At 47.7% G+C, this 22,472-nt stretch overlaps 1 non-coding gene across 1 annotated transcript; it reads left to right on the top strand.

Annotated features, from left to right (window-relative positions):
* The first annotated feature begins 21,086 nt into the window (after positions 1–21,086).
* On the top strand, positions 21,087–21,158 carry trnag-ucc (transfer RNA glycine (anticodon UCC)). The gene has a single exon. It is a non-coding gene; the product is annotated as a tRNA-Gly (tRNA).
* The last annotated feature ends 1,314 nt before the right edge of the window (positions 21,159–22,472 follow it).

Raw genomic sequence — 22,472 nt, 5'->3', positions numbered from 1 at the left:
GTTGCCAGGACAGAGGTTAGTGTAAGGGTATCCATCCGGACTATTCAGGTTTGTCTGTCCCTATTGCTCCACTTATTACAAGTTCAGCTGGCCCTTGCTCAAGGGTTCTTATGAAGAAGGCGAAATTCAAAATGGGCGGCATGATGGCACAGCGGTAGAGTTGCTGCTTTACGGCGCCAGAGACCTGGCTTCGATCCTAACTGCGGATGCTGTATGTATGGAGTTTGTACGTTCTCCCCGTGACCGCGTGGGGTTTTCTCCAGGTGCTCCGATTTTCTCCCACACTCCAAAGACATGCAGGTTTGTAAGTTCATTGGTTTTGGTAAAAATTGTAAATTCTCCCTAGTGTGTGGGATAGTGCTGGTGTTTTGGGATCGCTGGTCGGCACAGACTCGGTGGGCCGAAGGGCCTGGTTCCACTCTGTTTCTCTAAAAAAACTTCAAAACCTCTCAACTATTCTGCTGGAGGTGCAGTGAGCAAAATTCTGTGCCTCCAATGTCCTGGCACCAGCCTAATGCCAAATCTTGAGGGGGTTTCACTAGCAATGTGACAGAAGCCTGAGCAAAGTTACACACAGCCAAACAATAATGGTGACTCTGGTCCATCTAGCTAGCCACAGAAAATTCCAAATGTATGCACTCCCCACCTCACTGGAACCAAACACTTTGCTTTACATTTTCCTTTACACTTTCCTTTTAGGGCCTGTCCCACTTTTCAGCAAATTGCCTGCGACCTTCAAGCGCGCGCGGCACGCCTGAAAAACCGGGAACTGGAACGGCGACCATCAGAGCGGAACACACACACACACACACACACACACACACACACACACACACACACACACACACACACACACACACACACACACACACACACACACACACACACACACACACACACACACACACACACACACACACACACACACACACACACACATCGCAAAGGCGGGGGCCAGGGAAAGAAGGGGGGAGCGCTGTGTGAAATTCACACGGTACAAGGCGAAGGTGATACAGACACACGCCGCGATGAACAGTAAGGTTAAGACAGCTAGCACGGTGTACGGTAAGTCCTTTAAAAGAGGGGGGAGGGGAGAAGGGGGGGGGAGATGAGGGGGGGAGGGGGGAGAAGGAATTGAGACACTTTTAAGAAGCCAGACAACTTTTAATAAGCCAGGGATACACAGCTGTGAAGTTTAGCGGGCATTTAATATTACTGGTCGGTTTTCATTGGTTCTGAACACTCGTGCTTACGTTTTTTTTCCCCACATGAGCCAATGAAAATGCCCGGTCAGCAAAGGCGACTAACTAAAACTACCTACGACTACCTCGACAACCTATAACTACATGGTGACCCCACTACAACTGCACCTACGACTACAAAAATATAGATTTTCGCCATGGCGACCAATTTTTGGTCGCAGAAAATGTTTCAACCTGTTGAAGAATTTGCTGCGACCATACTGAGGCCGCGACTAGTTCCCAGAATGCGGAAACTCCACGCGACCATGAAGGAGACTCACCAGAGACCACCAGCGAACATGTGGCGACCATGTGGCGACCATGAGGCGAGCGCAGAGTCTCCTGCGCTCGCCTAAAAAGTCACCTAAGTGGGACAGGCCCTTAACTGACAAGCTGCTTTTGCTGCTTTGGCAACTTTGTGTTTTCTGTGCCATTGTTAAATTGCTGGTATTTCTCAATAAACATTTAATGCTCTGGAACTGAATCACTCTATTCTTCTAATAATTTTCATGACTCCAGCTGCTGAATTTCCATACATGGGAAAGAAATTAAAACTGTGGAATATCTGCCAGATTAACCCGGGAACAGCTGCACAGATTTCCCGAAGTTTGGCAGGTAGAGCATGCCAGAGTTTGAACACCAGAGTTGGGCTGCTGTGTGGAGCTACAGCATGTGAGATACAGTACAAATACTGTAATAGTCCGACAATGTGATATGCTAAGATCCATTGACATGGCCACATAGCCCCAGAAGGAATGCAAACATCTCTTGAGAAACACAGACAATTGGGTGGAGAAAGCCTCGCCCCTATTTGTGACACAGGATGAAAGTCAGTCATGAATTTGATGTAAGAATTTGTTGTTTGATTTCCAGTTGATCATAAGGGAAAAATCTACCGAACGGCATAATTAGATCTTCCTTTATTAGAGAAAATTAAAAATGGCAGGCAGGGCCTCGAGGGATTTGTACCAACATGATTCGGTTATGTTTTTGCAGGGAAACATTTCAAACAAGCCTTTCAGGAAATTGGAAACTCTGGAGAGGCTGGAATTGTTCGAGCAGGGTAGATTTTTTTCAAGGTTATGTGAGTTTTGTTTCAGAGAATATGAAAAGCTCTTTCATTTGTAGCCAGGTCAGGAGGGAAAAGGTATAAAAGAAGTAATGTGGAGGTGAGCAGTTTTGTTTTACACAATGAATGATTACAGACATAAAGTATTGGAGTAACTCAGCGGGTCAGGCAGCATCTCTGGAGAAAAAGGGTGGGTGACGTTTTCGGGTTGGTACCCTTCTTCAGACTGAAGAAGTGTTTCGAACCGAAATGTCATCTAATCCTTTTCTCCAGAGATGTTGTCGGACTCGCTGAGTTACTCCAGCTTTTTGTGTCTATATTCTGACTTGGTTTGATCTGTCTTTAAGGAAAAACTGTTACATTAAAATCTCAAAGGGTGGAGGAAGTAATTAAACAGCTTTTGAGAGGAGGCTGCAAGAACAGATCAGGGATCAAAATGTAGCCAAAGTATTTGCAACCATGTTCAACTAGAAGTGTTCAGTGCTTGACTCATCTCAGCTTCCTATTGAGATCTCTACTATCACAGAAGGTAACCTTCAGCTAACTTGAATCACTCCACATGTTATCAAGCAATGACATTGGAAATAGGGAAGGCTGAGGGACCAGGCAACATCTCGCTGTAGTACTGAAGACTGTGGCACCTCCAGCCAAGCTGTCCCAAGACATTTGCAGTTTCAGGTTAGTTTATCGTCGCGTGTATCAAGGTACAGTGAAAAGCTTTTGTTGTTTGCTAACCAGTCAGCGGAAAGACAATACATGATTATAATTGAGCCTTTCACAGTGCGGTCACCGTGGTGCAGGGGTAGAGTTGCTGCCTTAGAGCAAAATGCAGCGCCAGAGACCCGGGTTCGATCCTGACTACGAGTGCTGTCTGTATGGAGTTTGTACGTTCTCCCCGTGATCTGCGTGGGTTTTCTCCGAGATCTTCGGTTTCCTCCCACACGCCAAAGACGTGCAGGTTTGTAGGTTAATTGGTTTAATAAATATAAAAATTGTCCAGTATAAAATTGTCCAACTTGTAGTATAGTCCCTGGTGGAATCTTCGGAAGGTATAAGGTACAAGGTACATTTCTGTTCACCCCCTGATGAACATCCATTCGTGGATACATGATCAGGGAATAACATTTAGTGCAAGGCAAAGCCAGTACAAGACCGATCAAAGATGAGACAGTTAGTAGTTCAGGACAGCTCTCTGGTTGTGTATCCACCCACAATTGTACAGAAATGTCCTTTTCACAAAAAGAAAGGCAAATCTTGTCTGAGCTATCAAGTGCTATCAAGTACCAATACTCTGTTGCCCAGTTTGGTTTTGCCGAGGACTACTGAGTCGCGCATCTCATCACAGCCTTGGTGGCGCGCAGCAGATGGCGTGCAAAGATTTTGTACATCCCAAAATTCTGGGACGCCATGCGCGACCGCACGTTACTGCCTACATCACCACGCACCATGCTTGCGTAATGCGCACCATGCACACAACACGTGCGCGTCACGACGTGTGCATCGTGCGTCGTGACACGTAAATGATGCCTGGGATGGAATATTTCAGTTGTGAGGGGAGACTGGGTAGATTGGGATATTATCCTTGGAGTAGGGGAGGCTGGGGGGCTGACATTATAGAAGTGCACAAAATCATGAGGCGTGCAAATGGGGTAGGGAGCAGAAAACGTCTCCCAAAAGCAGAAGCACCCAGAATCAGAGATCATACGTTCAATGTGAAGAGTAGAGTTTTAAAGGGGATCCAAGGAAGAATGTTTTCACCCAGAGGCAGATTGAAGCATTAAATTTAAATTTTGTATTCAATTCCTCATCCCACCTGCTGAACCGATTAAGATCCTGCTGTAATCTTTGACAAAGAGCTGGGCAAACCGCTGCAGTACATAGCAGTGCGCATTGTGCCCGACCAGATAATACTCTTTGGCGGATCCACAGAGCCCTGCCCTCTTGCCTCTCCCTCCAGCATTGGCAAAATCAGTGGCAAGCAGAACAGACATTACTCGAAGCTGCTGGTTGACCTGGTGAACAAACACCTGCACAGCGCCAGAGACCCAGGTTCGATCCTGACTACAGGTGCTGTCTGCACGGAGTTTGTACGTTCTCCCCGTGACCTGCGTGGGTTTTCTCCGAGATCTTTGGTTTCCTCCCACACTCCAAAGACTTTTGTAGGTTAATTGGCTAAGTGTAAATATAAAAAATTGTCCCTAGTGTGTGTAGGATAGTGTTAACGTGCGGGGATCGCTGGTCGGTGCGGACTCGGTGGGCTGAAAGACCTGTTTCCATGCAGCATCTACAAACTAAACTGGACTAAAGCAAAACGTGTGATGTCTGCATGTCTAGCTCTGCTGTAGATCAATTGGAATAACCAGCCAACAACTCCAGATGTGTTGGATCATGTGACGATGTTTTCACTGAGAAATCCCAGTGTTTCTGACTATTGCAGTCACTGCGAATCATACAAACACCAAAAATACAAAGAGGAAATGTTGAAAATGCTCAGCAGGTCAGGCAGCAGCAGAGTTTCAGGTCAATGGTCTTCCATCAGAACTGGGGAAGAGAGATAACAAGGTTGTTTACAATTGTGGAGATGGTGGGGGATCGGGGAGGAGGAGTGGAAGAAGTTATAAAATATTATTGATTGGGTAAAACCAAACAGATTAACATTGCAGTCAAAGGCAGATTGTGCCTCTTTATCTGTGTAAGGCATGGCCAATTAGGCCACATTATGGAGACACGGTGCGGCAGCAGACTAGAGCTACTCCCGAAAGGGCCTGTCCCACTTTCATGACCTAATTCATGAGTTGGGAGTCCACATCTCGGAGGATATGACATGGTCATCACACGCCTCAGCACTGGTGAGTAAGGCAAAGCAGCGCCTTTACCACCTCAGGCAATTGAGGAAATTCAGAGTGTCTCCGAGGATCCTCCAGTGCTTCTACGCAGCGGCGGTGGAAAGCATCTTGTCCGGGAACATTACCATCTGGTTCGGGAATTTCTCTGCCAAGGACAAGAAGGCTCTGCAGAGAGTAGTGCGTTCGGCCGAACGCACTATGGGAACTTCACTCACCCCCCTGCAGGAACTATACAACAGGAGGTGCAACTCCAGAGCAAACAAAATCATGAGAGACCTCTTCCACCCCTGCAACGGACTGTTCCAGCCGCTACGGTCAGGCAAACGGCTCCGTTGCCATGCAGTGAGAACGGAGAGGTTGAGAAGGAGTTTCTTCCCAGAGGCAATTCGGACTGTAAACGCCTTTCTCACCAGGGACTAACTGTACAGAACGTTTTTCCTTCTATTATTTATTATGTAAAATAATATGTGTGTTATGATTGTGTTTATAATTTGTTTGGTTGTTTTGTTGTTCCGCGAGCATTGCCACTTTCATTTCACTGCACATCTCGTATGTGTATGTGACAAATAAACTTGACTTGACTTGACTTGACTAATTCACGACCTCTGCCGAGTTTGCCCTTGACTCATACTCGCAGCATGGTCGTCTCGAGGTCATAGGAGGTCGTAGGTAGGTCGTAGCAGGCCGTGATGCTAGTCGTAGGAACTCGTGGCATCAAGTAGGTCGGGGCGTTTTGCTAGCCTGATGAAAAATGTCCACGAGTAAAAAAGGTCGTGAATTAGGTCGTGAAAGTGGGACAGGCCCTTTACAGCGCCAGAGACATGGGTTCAATTCTAACTTTGGGTGCTGTCTGTACGGAGTTTGAACGTTCTCCCCGTAACTCCGTGGGTTTTCCCTGAGCTCTTCGGTTTGCTCCTGCACTCCAAAGATGCACAGGTTTGTAGTTTAATTGGCTTGGTGTAATTGTAAATTGGCCCAAGTGTGTGTCGGATAGTGTTAATGCGTGGGGGCTGTTGTGGGTTGAAGGGCCTGTCTCCGTGCTGTATCTCTAAGCTGTACTAAACTAAATAGCAGAGTGGTAGGACATGCCCAGCAGGTCAGATTGTACCATGGAAAAGAGAAAAACTGAGCCATCGTGGATGGATGCCTGCCAGCTTTAGCAAGGTTCCACCACCCGATTGGGGTCCAAAGGGCTTGCTCCCTTTGTCACTTTGTCTGCTCTTTCATACCCACCAACCACTCTCTGTCCTATCGCACTTTCTCATTTCTTTCCAGTCTTTCCTACATCTGTAAAACTGAAGGATTTTTGGAAGATTACAAACAAAGCACCCATTATCCTCAAAACGCCTTCATTTAACAATCTGAACAACAAGGGATTATTGACCTTTTAGCACCATTCATTTGCCCGATATGCATTTTCCAGAGTTGACAATGGTCTTAATTCCTCCCCGAAACATTTTTCTATTATTGAAATATTTGTAATATATTCTACTGTAAAAAACATGCAAAATATGTTTCACTTCCTGGCCATGTCCTTGTTTCCTCGGTATCACTCTCAAAGGGGCTTATGTTCACTTTGAACTTTCCCTTTCCTTTTTATGTACTTAAAGAAGCTTTTATTTTCTGCTTTTATATTTCTTGTTAGTTTGCCTTCATAACTTCTTGATTTTTATTTGCCTCTTTTTCTGGATTCTGAATATATCCCAATCTTTAACATTAACTAGCATTAACATCTGCTACCGTATGTGTTTTATCTTTCAACTTCATGTTTTCCTTATCTTTCTTGTTTGTCCATCCCTTCCTCAGAATCTCTCCTCTTCATTTTTGCTGGGAGTCATGAATTATTACCTTAAATATCTTTCACCACTGATCTTTTGCCTGAGCTGCTAATCTATTTGCTCAGTCCTCTTCAGCTAACTCCCTCCTCAATCATTTTTAAATCCCTTGCTTGCTGTTCAGCACAGTTGTTTCAAATCCAGGTTTTTCTCTCTGCGGCCGAATGCTAACTTCTGCCGTTATGATGTGGTTATTACCTCCTCAGGGACCGTTTGCCCTGAAGTAATTTATTAAACCTGCCTCATTACACAATGTCAGATTCACATGAACCTGTTCTCTGCATAGCTTCATAAAATAGTGCTCCAGGAACCTATCCCAAATGCACGCTGTGAATTTAAACCAGTGTCCCACTGCGGCCACCTAATTCGCAAGTTTAGAAGAGTTTGCCCTCGACTCATGCTCGCAGCATGGTCGACACAAGGTCCTAGGAGGTCTTTGTAACTCTCCTTCATGCTCGAGAGTAGTCCCCGTGTATGCGAGGCCTCAGCTAGGTTGCGGCGTATTTTCCAACATGCTGCAAAATGCTCGCGAGTATAAAAAGGTCGGCATTGAAAAAATCTATATTTTTTTACTCGTAGGTTCAGTCGAGGTAGGTCGTAGTAGGTCGTTATGCTATTGTAGGTAACCAAAGGCAATCGAAGCTAATCAAAGGTAGTCGAAGGTAAAGTCGAAGGTAAAGTCGAAGGTAAAGCTTGTTGAGAAAAAAAAGGTTAAGTAAACCTTTTATGGTAATGTTAAATGCCCGTAAACTTTATTAAAAGTTGTCTGACTTTTTAAAAGTGTCTACACTCCTTCTCCCCTCTTTCTCCCCTCTTCTCTCCCCTTCTCTTCCCTTCTCTCCCCTTCTCTCCACTACTCCCCTTCTCTCCCCCTCTATCCCCCTCTCTCTCCCCCCCTCCCCCCGCTCTTTACAGGACTTACCGAACTCTGCCAGCGGTCTTTTACCTTCCTGTTCATCGCGGGTGTGAATTTCAGGCAGCGCTCCCCGGCTTTCCCTGACCCCTGCCTTTGTGATGTGTATGTGCGTGTGTGTGTGTGTGTGTGTGTGTGTGTGTGTGTGTGTGTGTGTGTGTGTGTGTGTGTGTGTGTGTGTGTGTGTGTGCGTGTGTGTGTGTGTGTGTGTGTGTGTGTGTGTGCGTGCGTGCGTGTGTGTGTGTGTGTGTGTGTTCACGTGTGTGTGTGCATTTGTGTGTGTGTGCGTGTGTGCGTGCGTGTGTGTGTGTGCGTGTGTGTGTGTGTGTGTGTGTGTGTGTGCGCCAACGGTCGATCCGGCTCGCGGTTTCATCGCTGACGGTCGATCCAGCTCGAGGTTTTTCAGGCGAGTGCCCTCAAGCTTGAAGGTCGAAGACAGTCGCTGAAAAGTCGCATTAATGGGACAGGCCCTTAATTCACGTGACTACTTCCAATTCGATTAACTCAATCTGCATTCAGGTCAGGTCGGGGGGAGCTCCCCTTGCCACGGGAACCATGTAATCCCGTGCTACCTGCTCCATGATCGAATAGTCAGCAACTAAACCGTCTCCCTAACCTGGTTTGCCAGGTGAGGAGGGGTCTATGGACCCCCAGCAGGACCAAAAACAATGCCTGTCAAAGGGCGGATGAGCTTCTAGTGAGCCAATGGCCATCCACACTTCAGTAGAAGTTGTGATCATGGTCGTACATGTCATTGTAAGGAATGATGATAAAGCACACACACCAAAATCCGATACTTCCAGCGGCGGAGGTCCGCAGGAACTGGAGGACAGAGATGTGTGGTGCATCCGTCATCGTTCCTGTTGGAAACTAGCACCACTGCATCGCTAATGTTTTCAACGATGGTGAATGATGAATGCATGAAGATAATGGCAACCTATGATGAATGCACTGCCATTTATACACAGCCTCATTACCTCTTCACTGTCTTTCCTATAGTGTGGCCATTTCTTGGAGGCCCATCTCTTGGAGGCCAACCATTAACATCTATCAGTATCCTAAGATGGCGTCGCGTGCACAACGCGAGGCTCTGCGTCTCCGTAGTTTTTCTAAGTTAGTTTTTCTACTGTTAATAATTACCTTAGTTTTCGCCCGGAGCACTGGAGCGAAGACTGTGTACGGCCGTCAGGAGCTACTTGAGCTCGGCCGTCTCTGCATAACGCGCACCAGAAGCGACTTTCAACTGCCGCCGGAGATCACCAGGACACCGTGGTCTAGCGGGTCCGCGCCCCCGACAGGAAGTGTCCGGAGGCGGCGCAGGGACCGCAAACAACGGCGTGGGAAGCGGGGAGGCCATCGAGCTAGGCTGCAATCAAATCCTCACCAGCCAGCTCTGCCCAGCATTTTCCTCGCGAATGTCCGGTCCTTGGTGAGTAAAATAGACGAACTAAGGCTGCGGATCACCACACACAGGATCGCCGACTGCAACGCCATGGTCTTCACTGAGACATGGCTAAAGGACAACATCCCAGACAACGCCATTGAGCTGGAGGGACGCACTGTCTTCAGGGCCGACAGATCAGTGGAGGACTCCGGTAAGACCAAGGGGGGCGGACTATGCATTTATGTGAATAACACATGGTGCACGGACGTTGTTAAGATTGGTAGTCACTGCTCTGCTGACCTGGAATACCTGATGTTAAAGTGCAGGCCCTTCTATTTGCCCAGGGAATTCACATCAACTGTTATCACTGCAGTCTATGTTCCCCCGGACGCTAATGCCAGGCTAGCAATGGAAGAGCTGCAAGCTGCTATCAGCAAACATCTATCTGCCCACCCAGAGGGGGCATTTATTGTTGCGGGTGATTTCAACCACTCCGACCTTAAAACTGTACTCCCCAGGTTCCATCAGCATGTTTTCTGCCCAACCAGAGGAAACAATGTTCTGGACTTAGTTTACACTAATATCACTGAAGCCTACAATGCCCTCCCCCTCCCCCTCCCCCACCTTGGACAGTCTGACCACCTCTCCCTGTTCCTGCTCCCCAAATACACACCTCTGATCAGACGTGTGAAACCTACCATGAGGACAGTGAAGGTCTGGCCTGAGGGGGCTGTCTCTCTTACAGGAGCAGTTTCAGCAGACAGACTGGAGTCTCTTTGCTAATTGTAATTGTAATTGTAAATCTTTATTGTCATTTCCTGAGTATTCGCATACTCAGAGGAAACAAAAAAACGTTTCTCAACCAGTGTCCGTTCAGTTTTCGTTACAAAATAAATAGCAATTAAAATTAAAATACAGTCATGAACAATTTAACCCTCTAATCACATTCAATAACATTCAACAGCCGTTCCGACCGGCAGCGGCACAACAGTGGCTCTGCTGCAGTGTGGGGGGTTTGTGCGCGATACTTGGCAGGGGGGAAAGTTCATTTAACAGTCTTATAGCCTGTGGGAAGAAGCTGAGGAGCATCCTGCTGGTTTTGCAGCTGATGCTCCTGTACCTCTTCCCAGATGGGAGGATGGTGAAAAAGTCATGTGATGGGGGTGGTAAGGGTCTTTGATGATGGAGATGGCTCTGTTGATGCATCTCTTCTTGTATATGTCCAGCAGGAAGGGTAGTGGAGCACCAATAATCCTGCTTGCGGTCCTCACTATCCTGTCCAGTTGGTGCCGTTCGTACGCCTTGCAGCTCCCGAACCAGGAAGTGATGCCGTATGTCAGTGTGCTCTCGACAGTCCCCCTGTAAAAAGTCCGTAGATGTGTGGTGGGGAGGCCTGCTTTCCGTAGTCTTCGGAGAGGGTGAAGTCGCTGCTGGGCTCTCTTGACCAGAGCTGTGGTGTTGGCCGTGGACGTCAGGTCATCAGACAGGTGTAGTCCCAAGAACTTCATGCTGCTGACCCTTTCCACATCAGCTCCGTCGATGTGCAGAGATGCATGGTGATGTTTCCCCGCCCTCCTGAAGTCAACCACCATCTCCTTAGTTTTTCCCACGTTAAGAATGAGGTTGTGGGATTTGCACCAACCTGTGAGCAGCTCCACCTCCATCCTGTACGCCGATTCATCGTTGTCACTGATGAGACCCACTACTGTTGTGTCATCAGCGAACTTGCTGATGAAGTTGTTATTGAGTCTGGCAGTACAGTCGTGTGTCAGCAGACTAAACAGAAGGGGGCTTAGGACACAGCCTTGGGGTGAGCCAGTGCTCACGGCTATGGTTTTTGATGTCCTACTGCCCACCCTGACTGTCTGCTGCCGCTGCGACAGGAAGTTCAGGACCCAGCTACATGTGCCAGCATCAACCCCCAACAGCTCCAACTTCTCCACCAGCTGCTGCGGGATGATTGTGTTGAAAGCGGAGCTGAAGTCTATGAAGAGGATCCTGGCATAGGTGTTTTTTTCCGATCGAGATGTGACAACACGAGGTTCAGTGTTGTTGAGACTGCGTCCTCTGTGGATCGGTTGGCTCTGTAGGCGAACTGCAGTGGGTCTAGGTCGGCAGGTAGACTGTTTTTGATGTGCTGCATAACTAGTCGCTCAAAGCACTTCATTACAATGGGTGTAAGGGCCACTGGTCGAAAGTCGTTATGGCAGGCTGGGTTTGGTTTCTTCGGTACAGGGACGATGATGGCACTCTTAAGACAATTCGGCACTACTGCCTGGCTGAGTGAGATGTTAAAAATGTCTGTGAAGACATCCTTCAGTTGCTCGGCACAGTCTCTTAGAACGCATCCAGGAATGTTGTCCGGCCCTGCAGCTTTGCGTGGATTGACGCTGGCGAAGGCCTTTTTAACTCTGGCTGCGGACAGCCTGAGCGACTGGTCACTGGGAGATGGCAGTGGTGCACGTGTCTGGGTGCTGTTTTTAACCTCAAACCGTGCGTAGAACTCGTTCAGTTCATCTGGTAGGGAGGGGTTGCTTTGGCATATCCGCATCGGGGGGGGCTTGTAGTCAGTGATGGTCTGAAATCCCTGCCACAAGCGGCGTGTGTCTTTGTCATTTGCGAAGTGGCTATTCAGTTTTTGTCCGTACAGCCTCTGTCCACCTCCAATTCACAAGTGGACATCAACTCGTACACCTCAACAGTTCTGGACTATATAAAATTCTGTACCGATAATGTCACTACCCACAAGGAGATAAAGACTTTCCCTAACCAGAAGCCGTGGATGAGCAGGGAGGTCAGACTCCTACTGAAGGCTCGCGATGCCGCTTTCAGATCTGGCGACGCTGAGGGATACAGCTCATCCAGGGCCAATCTGAAAATGGGAATTAGGACTGCTAAACTCAATCACAAACGGCGGATTGAGGAGCATTTCCACAACAACTCTGACCCCAGGCGCATGTGGCAAGGAATCAAATCCCTTGCCGATTATCAGAAAGTTAACACCCCTCCCTCAGACAACGACACCCTGCCTGATGAGCTAAACCACTTCTATGCTCGCTTTGACCGAGACAACAAAACCCCAGCCATTAAAGTTGCTCCACCCCCGAATGAACAACCTCTCAGCCTCTCCACCTCTGCTGTACAAGATGCACTGAGCAAGGTGAATGAGCGCAAAGCTGCCGGCCCCGATGGCATCCCTGGCCGGGTGCTTAGGGCATGTGCTGGTCAACTATCCCCAGTCCTCGCCGACATTTTCAATCTCTCACTGGCCCAGGGTGTTGTCCCCACTTGCCTCAAGACATCAACCATCATGCCAGTGCCCAAACAGTCAGCTACAGGGAGTCTCAACGATTTCCGCCCAGTGGCACTCACCCCTGTCATTGCAAAGTGCTTTGAGCGGCTGATCTTGGCTCACCTCAAAGCCTGCCTCCCCCCCACACTGGGCCCCCATCAGTTTGCCTACCGGACCAACAGGTCTACAGAGGACGCCATATTGGCGGCCCTACACTCTGCCCTGACCCACCTGGACCACAACAACTCCTACATCAGGCTGCTGTTCATTGATTTCAGCTCTGCCTTTAACACCGTCATCCCAGCCAGCTTGATCACCAAACTCAGTGGACTTGGCATCTCCACCTCCCTCTGCAACTGGACATTGGACTTCCTCACTAACAGACCACAGTCTGTTAGGGTCAATAACCTCACCTCCTCCACTATAACACTGAACACCAGAGTGCCACAGGGCTGTGTGCTCAGCCCTCTCCTCTACTCCCTCTTCACCCACGACTGCATCCCAAAGTACGGATCCAACGCCATTATTAAGTTCGCTGACGATACCACGGTAGTAGGACTGATCAGTGACAACGATGAGTCAGCCTACAGGGATGAGATCCAGCACCTGACCACCTGGTGTGCCGACAATAACCTCATCCTCAACTCCAAAAAGACGAAGGAGATTATTGTCGACTTCAGGCAGACCAGAGGAGGCAGTCATACCGCCATCCATATCAACGGGACTGAGGTGGAGCGCGTCTCCAGCTATAAATTCCTCGGAGTGCATATCTCGGAGGATTTGTCCTGGTCCCTCAACACCTCCAAGCTGATCAAAAAGGCACAGCAGCGCCTTTACTTCCTTAGGAGGCTCAAGAAAGCCCACCTGTCCCCCCAGATCCTGACCAACTTTTACCGCTGTACCATAGAGAGTATCCTGACCACCTGCTTCACGGTATGGTACAGCAGCTGCACTGCTGCGGACAGGAAAGCACTACAACGGGTGGTGAAAACCGCGCAGCACATCATCGGTGCCCCGCTCCCTGCCATGGATGCCCTCCACCGAAAACGGTGTCTGAGACGGGCTGGGAAGATCATCAAAGACCCCTCACACCCCAACCATGGACTGTTTGCCCTCCTCCCATCAGGGAGGCGGTACAGGAGCCTCAGGTCACGTACCAGCAGGATGAGGAAAAGCTTCTATAACAACACAATCACACTGCTGAACTCGGAGTCTCGACGATAGACTTCTCTGGTCCCTCCGTCCCCCTTTGTTTAATCATTCTGTATTTCCTGATTATTCTGTATCTTCTCTCTTTCTATTTTTTTTCTTGTTTTTTCTCTTTATGTACAACTACTACGGACTGACGCAAAACTGCATTTTGTTGTACTGATACTTGTATTTGTGCGATGACATTAAAGTTGAATTGAATTGAATTGAATTGAATTGAATCCCCTGTTGGTTTGTACCTTCACCCCAATGTACTTTACCCCATCTTAGCCTAATTGAATTGTACAAATACTTTTACTTTATTTCCTATTAGCATAGCTGCCCCACTACCTCTTCCACTTGTCCTCTTCAGATGCCACCGAATATTGAGTTCCCAGAATTGACATTCTCAGTAATGGCCACTTGGCTTGGTCTATTTGTGCAGTTAGTTTATTGATTTTGTTTCTGATGTGAATCACGTTAAGATATGGAGATATTAATGCTGTCTTTCCAGCAACTTTCTGTATATTAGATCAGCCATGATTGAATGGCGGAGTAAACTTCATGGGCCGAATGGCCTAACTGCTGCTATCACTTGTGAATATATGAATTAACCCCTGCCTGATGAGACCATTCTAGCTCTATTTGCTTTCTGGCCTGCTTGCTCTGGGACATTATCCAGCCTCACTGGGCAGTCATCCACGGCCACTCTACCTGTGTCGTCTTAGCCCCAAATAAGCTATCAATAAGATTTTGATTGCAAAAACAGTGACTTCCGGGGCCTTGCACCTGGAGACACTGCCTCTGTGCTCTGCCACTGCACAAAGGAAAGGAGGAGGTTAGACTGGGCATAGCACAGGTCCAGGAAGGTCATGCAGAGAATGTGGGGAAACTAACAGGGTCTTATTTGAGGATTTGTGTAAAACAGGGGCCTCCAAACATTTCAGCATGAGGGTCACATTATATATTTGGCACATTTTTGCGGGCCGTAGGAAAAAATAAAGAAATGTCAGTTTTATAAGTTTAATGAATTTAAGTAAAACAAATGGAAGAAATTCAAATCATGTATTTTTACCGAGGTGGCGGCTGACTCTCCCGCAGCTCTGGGCATGTGCACACACACACACTCACTCACCCACTCAGTCAGTCTCTCACTCACTCACTCACTCACTCACTCACTCACTCACTCACTCACTCACTCACTCACTCACTCACTCACTCACCTCACTCACTCACTCACTCACTCACTCACTCAGTTAGTCACTGAAACCTCATCCATTGCTCCAGAGATGCTGCCGGCCCCGCTGAGTTACTCCAGCATTTTGTGTCGATCTTCAATTTTCTTGGCCCTGGTCTGGGAGTAGCAGTGGGGGCGGATCCGGACTGCAACGGCCGTGAGCCCCAGGCTGAGCTCAGCGATCGTTTGCCTGCTTCTGCTGCTGTTGAAGGTGAGACGTTGCGTCACACCAGGGTCTTGGGCCTGTCCCACTTTAGCCATCAGTTCCGCGACAGGCCGTTGACGCGCAAAGATTTTGTCCGCTACAAAAATTTCGGAGCCCCGCGCGATGTTGGGATTGAACGATGTCGCGTTTCTCAGTGGGACCGGCCCCATGCAGCCATACGATGCCCGTGTGCCTCAACGCGACCACGAGGTCGCGTAATTTGCGTGCCAAGGACACGTAAGTGGGACAAGCCCTTAAATCTTAACCCGATCTCTGCAACCTACATTCCTGAGATCCTGAACATGGTGGACATTCCACGGGGCCCTGGATTGCTCTTTAAACGACTAACCGCCTTCTCAAGGACAGGATACAATAATTCAGTTGCTGGGAGGGCAGGAGATGGGCCTACATGGTCATATTACTTTACAACAATCTCCTGACCCAGCACCATTCATAATTCTCTACACCCTTGATAGATATTGCCGGGCTCAACTCTTAGTTCAGAAACTTTCTTGTGAGGGTCAAATATCGTTCAAAATGATCTAATTAAATTAGGTTTCTTGAACCACCCGGCACAACTCTACCCACAATCCACAGCACGGTGGCGCAGCGGTAGAGTTGCTGCCTTACAGCGCTTACAGTGCCAGAGACCCAGGTTTGATCCCAACTGCGCTGTCTGTACGGAGTTTGTACGTTCTCCCCGTGACCGCGTGGGTTTTCCCCGAGATCGGTTTCCATCCACACTCCAAAAACGGAAAAGTTTGGAGGTTAACTGGCTTTGGTAAATATATAAAATTGTCCCTTGTGTGTGTAGGATAGTGTTAATGTGCTGGGATCGCTGGTCGCTGCAGACTCGGTGAGATGGAAGGCCTGTTTGCGTGCTGTATATCTAAACTAAATTTAAATTCACATTAGTTCTGAGGTAGATATGAAAACCCACGTGGTTACGGGGAGAACCGCGTACAGAACTCCGTACAGACAAGCACCCGTAGTCGGGATCTAGCCCGGGTCTCTGGCACTGTAAGCGCTGTAAGGCAGCAACTCTACTGCTGCACCACCGTGCCTCTCAATGCTATAGTCAATGTGAAAATCAGTCAGCTCCTAGGATGAAGAGAAAATCTTCAGCTTTACAGCTGATGACCAGATAAATGTGTGCCGTTATAGATCCGCCTAGTTTATAGTCATATCTGACACTATAGATGTGTCTTTAAAGCTGCAGAACAAAGAGATTTCAATTACATCTGGAATTAGGATGAGAGGGGATCTTATAGAAACGTATAAAATTATAAAAGAACTGGACAAGGTAGTTGCAGGAAAAATGTTCCCAATGTTGGGGGAGTCCAGAACCAGGGGCTACAGTCGAAGAATAAAGGGGAGGCCTTTTAAAACTGAGATGTGAAAAATGTTTTCACCCAGAGAGTTGTGAATTTGTGGTATTCTCTGCCACAGAAGGCAGTAGAGGCCAATTCACTGGATGGATTTAAAAGTTAGATGGAGATGGAGTTAGATGGAGCTCTAGGGGCTAGTGGAATCAAGGGATATGGGGAGAAGGCAGGCACGGGTTATTGATTGTGGACGATCAGCCATGATCACAATGAATGGCGGTGCAGGCTTGAAGGGGCAAATGGCCTCCTCCTGCACCTATTTTCTATGATTCTACGTTTCTATGCAAAAGAAAATTAACATCTCTGACGACTCCTGACTGGAGCAGAAAGGAAGAAGGTAGAAAATAAAGAGAAATACAACAACCTCTTACATATGAGGATTTCTTTAGTCTTTGAACATATTGCGAATTCAGCCTTGCTGCTCCCTCCCTCTGCTTTCCACATGGAGCTGGAAGAACAACACTTTCACCAGGCAGTCTTCTATCCACTGAGGAAGGAAGGTAAGCAGTGAAGGACCAGTGTGCAGGAATTGCAAACTTGGGGAAGATTTGGGGAGATTGTATCTTTTGAAAAGTAAATCCAGTGTCAAATGTTAGGAACAAGCAGGACTTCTTAAGTGGTTTAAATTGAATGAACTTTGCGTGGGGGCAGCTGGTGATGCAGCAGTAGAGCTGCTACCTTACAGTACCAGAGACCCTGGTTCGATCCTGACTATGGGTGCTGTCTGTCGGGAGGTTGTGCAGTCTTCCGTGACAGCATGGGTTTACTCCGGATGCTCCGGTTTCCTCCCACACTCCAAAGACGTGCAAGTTTGTAGGTTAATTTACTTTGGTTAAATTGTAAATTGTTCATAGTGTGTAGGAAAGTGTGAGTGTACAGTGTGGTCGCTGGTTGGTGCGGACTCAGTGGGCTGAAGGGCCTGTTTTCGCGCTGTATCTCTAAGGTCTAAAGTCAGCGTTCTTCCGGACCTGGTTGTATTTGCAAGTGATGCAACTTATTATTGGCCAAAGTGCATTTTACAATCACAGGGTTGTTAAAAAATTGAGGTAGAACCTTAGAGTCCAGGTGCAGGCAGATTTAACTCCCTTACAAAAGGACGATGATGGTTCAGATCATGTTGTGTTTGGCTCACAGTCCACGCACCCCCTTTCACTATCCCCCACTCTCCGATTCTACAGGGGCAGTTATCCAGGAGGCTTGTCAGGCAGGGTGGGCGATGGGCGGTGGGCAGCAACTGGGTGACCTTTGACACCACACTATTGACACCCGATGACCTTTGACACCACACTATTATCCCATTTTATTTAAATCACTGATTTAAAGATAGTTCAAATAGATGAACAGCCCACCTGCCCAAGCGATCAAATTACTGTTGCAATTTTTGACAAACATCTTTGCTGTCTCCAATACCGCCCTCTTTAGTGACATCTGCAAACTTGCCAATCATGCCTTGTACATTCCCATCCAAATCATTGATGTAGGTGACAAACAGCAATGGGTCCAGTACCAAACCCTGAAGCACACCACTAGTCACCAGCCTCCAGTTCAAAAAACAACCTTCCACCATCACCCTCTGCTTCCTTCCATTAAGCCAATTTTTTATCTGTTCTAGTGCTAGGCAAATTGTCGTGGATCCAAGGCAGGAGTTGATAAGTGCCATAGCCAACCTCTCAACACACTTCATCACCACGGATGCTAGTGTCATCAGTTGCTTGTCATTGAGGCTTGTCTCCTTCATGCCCTTTTAATGCAGGTGGGCAACTTGGACTTTATTAATGAGAGGATGAAGATGTCCTTTTACAGAGGGTGGTGGGTGCCTGGGAATGGATGGAGAAATTTAGAGTCCAGGGCCAGGCAGATATAACCCTCTTATAAAAGGACAATGATGCTTCAGATCAGATCACAGTTGCTGGTTTAAATCAAAGGTAGACACAAAATGCTGTAGTAACTCAGGCAGCATCTCTGGAGAGAAGGAATGGGCAACGTTTCGGGTCAAGACCCTTCTTCAGACTGATGTCAGTGGAGGGGGCGGGACAAAGATAGAATGTAATCGAAGACTAGTTGGAGAACTGGGAAGGGGAAGGGGATTGAGAGAGAAAGCAAGGGCTATCTGAAGTTAGAGAAGTCAATGTTCATACTGCTTGTGTGTAAACTCCCCAAGCAAAATATGAGGTGCTATTCCTCCAATTTGTGCTGGACCTCACCCTGACAATGGAGGAGGCCCAGGACAGAAAGGTCAAATTGGGAATGGGAGGGGGAGTTGAAGTGCTGAGCAACCGGGAGATCACATAGGTTAAGGCGGACTGAGCGGTGTTCAGTGAACACCTATTCCTTCTCTCCAGAGATGCTGTCTCACCCGCTGAGTTTCTCCTGCATTTTGTGTCTATCTATGGTTCAGATCATGTTGTGTTTGTCTCACAGCCCACGAACACTGTCCGCTTCCACTATACCCCACTCTCCGCTTCTACAGTGGTAGCTATCCAGGAGGCTCATGAGGACGGGTTGGCTGTGAGCAGCAACTGGGTCTCAGTCGGCAGATCCCACCCTCAGAATGACCCGATTACCTTTGACACCACACTATTACGCAATTGTATTTAAATCACTCCAATTCAGATAATTCAAATAGATGGGACTTAATTTTAAAAAGATGATTTCATAAAAAGCATTGATCTCAAAACGGTTTAAGTAACTAAAAATTAATTTAAAACAAATTATAAAATAAAGCAGAATAAACAAACCGCGTACCAGCACTCCCTTAACCAAGTTCAGTGAGTGCATTGAAACACTGGGCTAGCCATGTCTGCTGTGACTCAGCAGCCCAGATGTTGAGTCCAGCGGTGGAGCGGGTCACCCATGTGCTGACCTGCTGTGAGATGGACATCGAATGCTGCTGGAAGGTCATCAATTCGGTGAAAGACGCTCTTTGGTCGGCCCGAGCTTTGTTGATCTCCCAGATGTCCGTCGGGGAATGTTGCCGACTGGCCCGCTGCAGACTGCAGGAGTACGTGCTGAGGGGCGCACTGAAGCTCCGTGCAGCCAACACCAAAGCTTGGTGGGGGAGGACCACAGTCTAGGTTCCTTCCACTGCTGGACATTGGAGGGGCCAGGGTGTGGTGGTGATGCTCGCTCACACCAGTGGGCCACAAGAGAGCTGACCTGCTGTGGGGTGGAGGTGGAGGTGGAGGTGGAGGAGGAGGAGGAAAAGAAGCGTGGATCTCGGTGATGGTTTTCTTCAGAGCAACCAGCACGCCCAGAGGTGGTTGAACCTGAGGTCTTGAATCAATGGAGGACCCGGCGTGGTGGGACTGCCGTGAGGGAGGGGGAAGAACAATGAACAATGGAGGACCTCCAGCTGTGAGGGGGAAGTGGGGGCAACAAAGGAGGAGCCGGCATGGGATACTTTGGAATTTTGTCCGTGCCGTTTATGAGGCAACTATTTGCATACCTTGGGTTTGCAAGCTAAGAATTTCACTCTGATGTCACATGTGCCAATAAAGTATCCATTCCATTCCAGGTACATTAGAAACATAGAAACATAGAAAATAGGTGTACGAGGAGGCCATTCGGCCCTTTGAGCCAGCACCGCCATTCATTGTGATCATGGCTGATCGTCCCCAATCAATAACCCGTGCCTGCCTTCTCCCCATATCCCTTGATTCCACTAGCCCCCTAGAGCTCCATCTATCTCTCTCTTAAATCCATCCAGTGATTTTGCCTCCACTGCCCTCTGTGGCAGGGAATTCCATAAATTCACAACTCTCTGGGTGAAAACGTATTTTCTCACCTCAGTCTTAAATGGCCTCCCCTTTATTCAAAGACTGTGGCCTCTGGTTCTGGACTCGCCAAACATTGGGAACATTTTTCTTGCATCTAGCTTGTCCAGTCCTTTTATAAAATTTGCTGCAGCGATTTGATACAGGCCCATAAATGCAATATGCAGATAGTGTATAATGATCAATATTACAATGAATTAATATTAGGTAACCAGCAGAGTCCAAAACCTTAGACCATCGAGCAACCAAAGACACAGTCGATAGAAGATCATGGTTGGTGAGTTTAGATTGGTGTGCTGTTCCTGAGCCTCATGATTATTGGGAAGAAGCTATTCTTGAATCTGGTGGTCATGGTTTTCAGGCACCTGTACCTTCTTCCCAATGGTGGTAGCACAATGAGAACATGACCAGAGTGGTGTAGTCTTTGATGAATATTGGCTGCCTTTTTGAGGCAGTGCCTTCTTTCGATCCCCTCGATGGTGGGGAGGTCAGCACTCATGGTAGACCGGGCAGTGTCCACAACTCTCTGGTCTTCTTTGCCCCTGGGCATTCTACTTGACAAAACAGTCCGTGATGCAACCATTCAGTGTGATCTCCGTAGATGTTCGCTCCAGTATATCCCGGCATAACCACGCTCCTCAATCACCTGAGGAAGTAATAAATGTTGATGAACTTCATTTGTGCTGGACCCAGGACACATCTTCAGACATATAGCGCTGCGATGGTGGTATAGTGGTGAGCATAGCTGCCTTCCAAGCAGTTGACCCGGGTTTGGTTCCCGGCCATCGCATCTGTTTGTTACAGAGAAAGGTTGAACAAGTTAGGGCTTTATTCTTTGGAGCGCAGAAGGTTAAGGGGGGACTTGATAGAGGTTTTTAAAATGATGAGAGGGATAGACAGGGTTGACGTGGAAAAGCTTTCCCCACTGAGAGTAGGGAAGATTCAAACAAGGGGACATGACATGAGAATTAAGGGACTGAAGTTTAGGGGTAACATGAGGGGGAACTTCTTTACTCAGAGAGTGGTAGCTGTGTGGAATGAGCTTCCAGTGAAGGTGGTGGAGGCAGGTTCGTTTTTATCATTTAAAAATAAATTGGATAGTTATATGGACGGGAAGGGAATGGAAGGTTATGGTCTGAGCGCAGGTAGATGGGACTAGGGGAGAATATGTGTTCAGCACGGACTAGAAGGGTCGAGTTGGCCTGTTTCCATGCTGTAATTGTTATATGGTTATATGGTTATTATATGGTTATATGCACGCCCAGGAACTTGAAGTTGGTGAATCTCTCCACCGCTGTCCCTTCAATGAAGACATGTTTATGGAGCCCCAGCTACCCTCTCCTGAAGTCAACAATCAGTTACTTGGTCTTGCTGAGATTTGATGTTAATCTGGCACCATTCAATCAGAGTTTCAATCGCCCAACATCTGGCAGCATAAATGGAAGATCCCATGATACAAATTGCAGAAGCCCTAGAAAATTATATCGTGCTCATCAATTATCCATAAACCACATCACGTAAAGAGGGTTAACCTGGCCAGTAGTCTCACTGCTAATTGCGGTTCCACACTGTACTCCCATTGACTCCATCACTCACACCAACCTCCCTTCCATTGACTCCATTTATACCTCACACAGCATAATCAAGGATGAGTCGCACCCTGGCCACTCCCTCATCTCCCCCCTCCCATCGGGAAAAGGGTACAGAAGTGTGTAAACGCACACCTCCAGATTCAGGAACAGTTTCTTACCAGCTGTTATCAGGCAAATGAATCATCCTAGCACAACCAGAGAGCAGTGTTGAACTACTATCTACCTCATTGGTAACCCTTGGACTATCCATAATCGGACCTTGCGCTAAACATTACTCCCTTTTCATGGTTGACAAAAATGCTGGAGAAACTCAGCGGGTGAGGCAGCATCTATGGAGTGAAGGAAATAGGCAACGTTTCGGGTCGAGACCCTTCAAATGGCTTCATGTTTTGTCTTTCTGCTGACTGGTTAGCACACAACAAAAGCTTTTCACTGTACCTCAGTACATGTGACAATAAACTAAATTGAACTGGACAGCATTTGCTGGTCTTATATTGTCAATCACAAGTAAG

This window comes from Leucoraja erinacea, chromosome 4, assembly GCF_028641065.1.
Source record: "Leucoraja erinacea ecotype New England chromosome 4, Leri_hhj_1, whole genome shotgun sequence".
Classification (NCBI taxonomy): Eukaryota; Metazoa; Chordata; class Chondrichthyes; order Rajiformes; family Rajidae; genus Leucoraja; species Leucoraja erinaceus.
The sequence above is the reverse complement of the archived record's forward strand: the minus strand, read 5'-3'. Positions and strand labels throughout refer to the sequence as shown.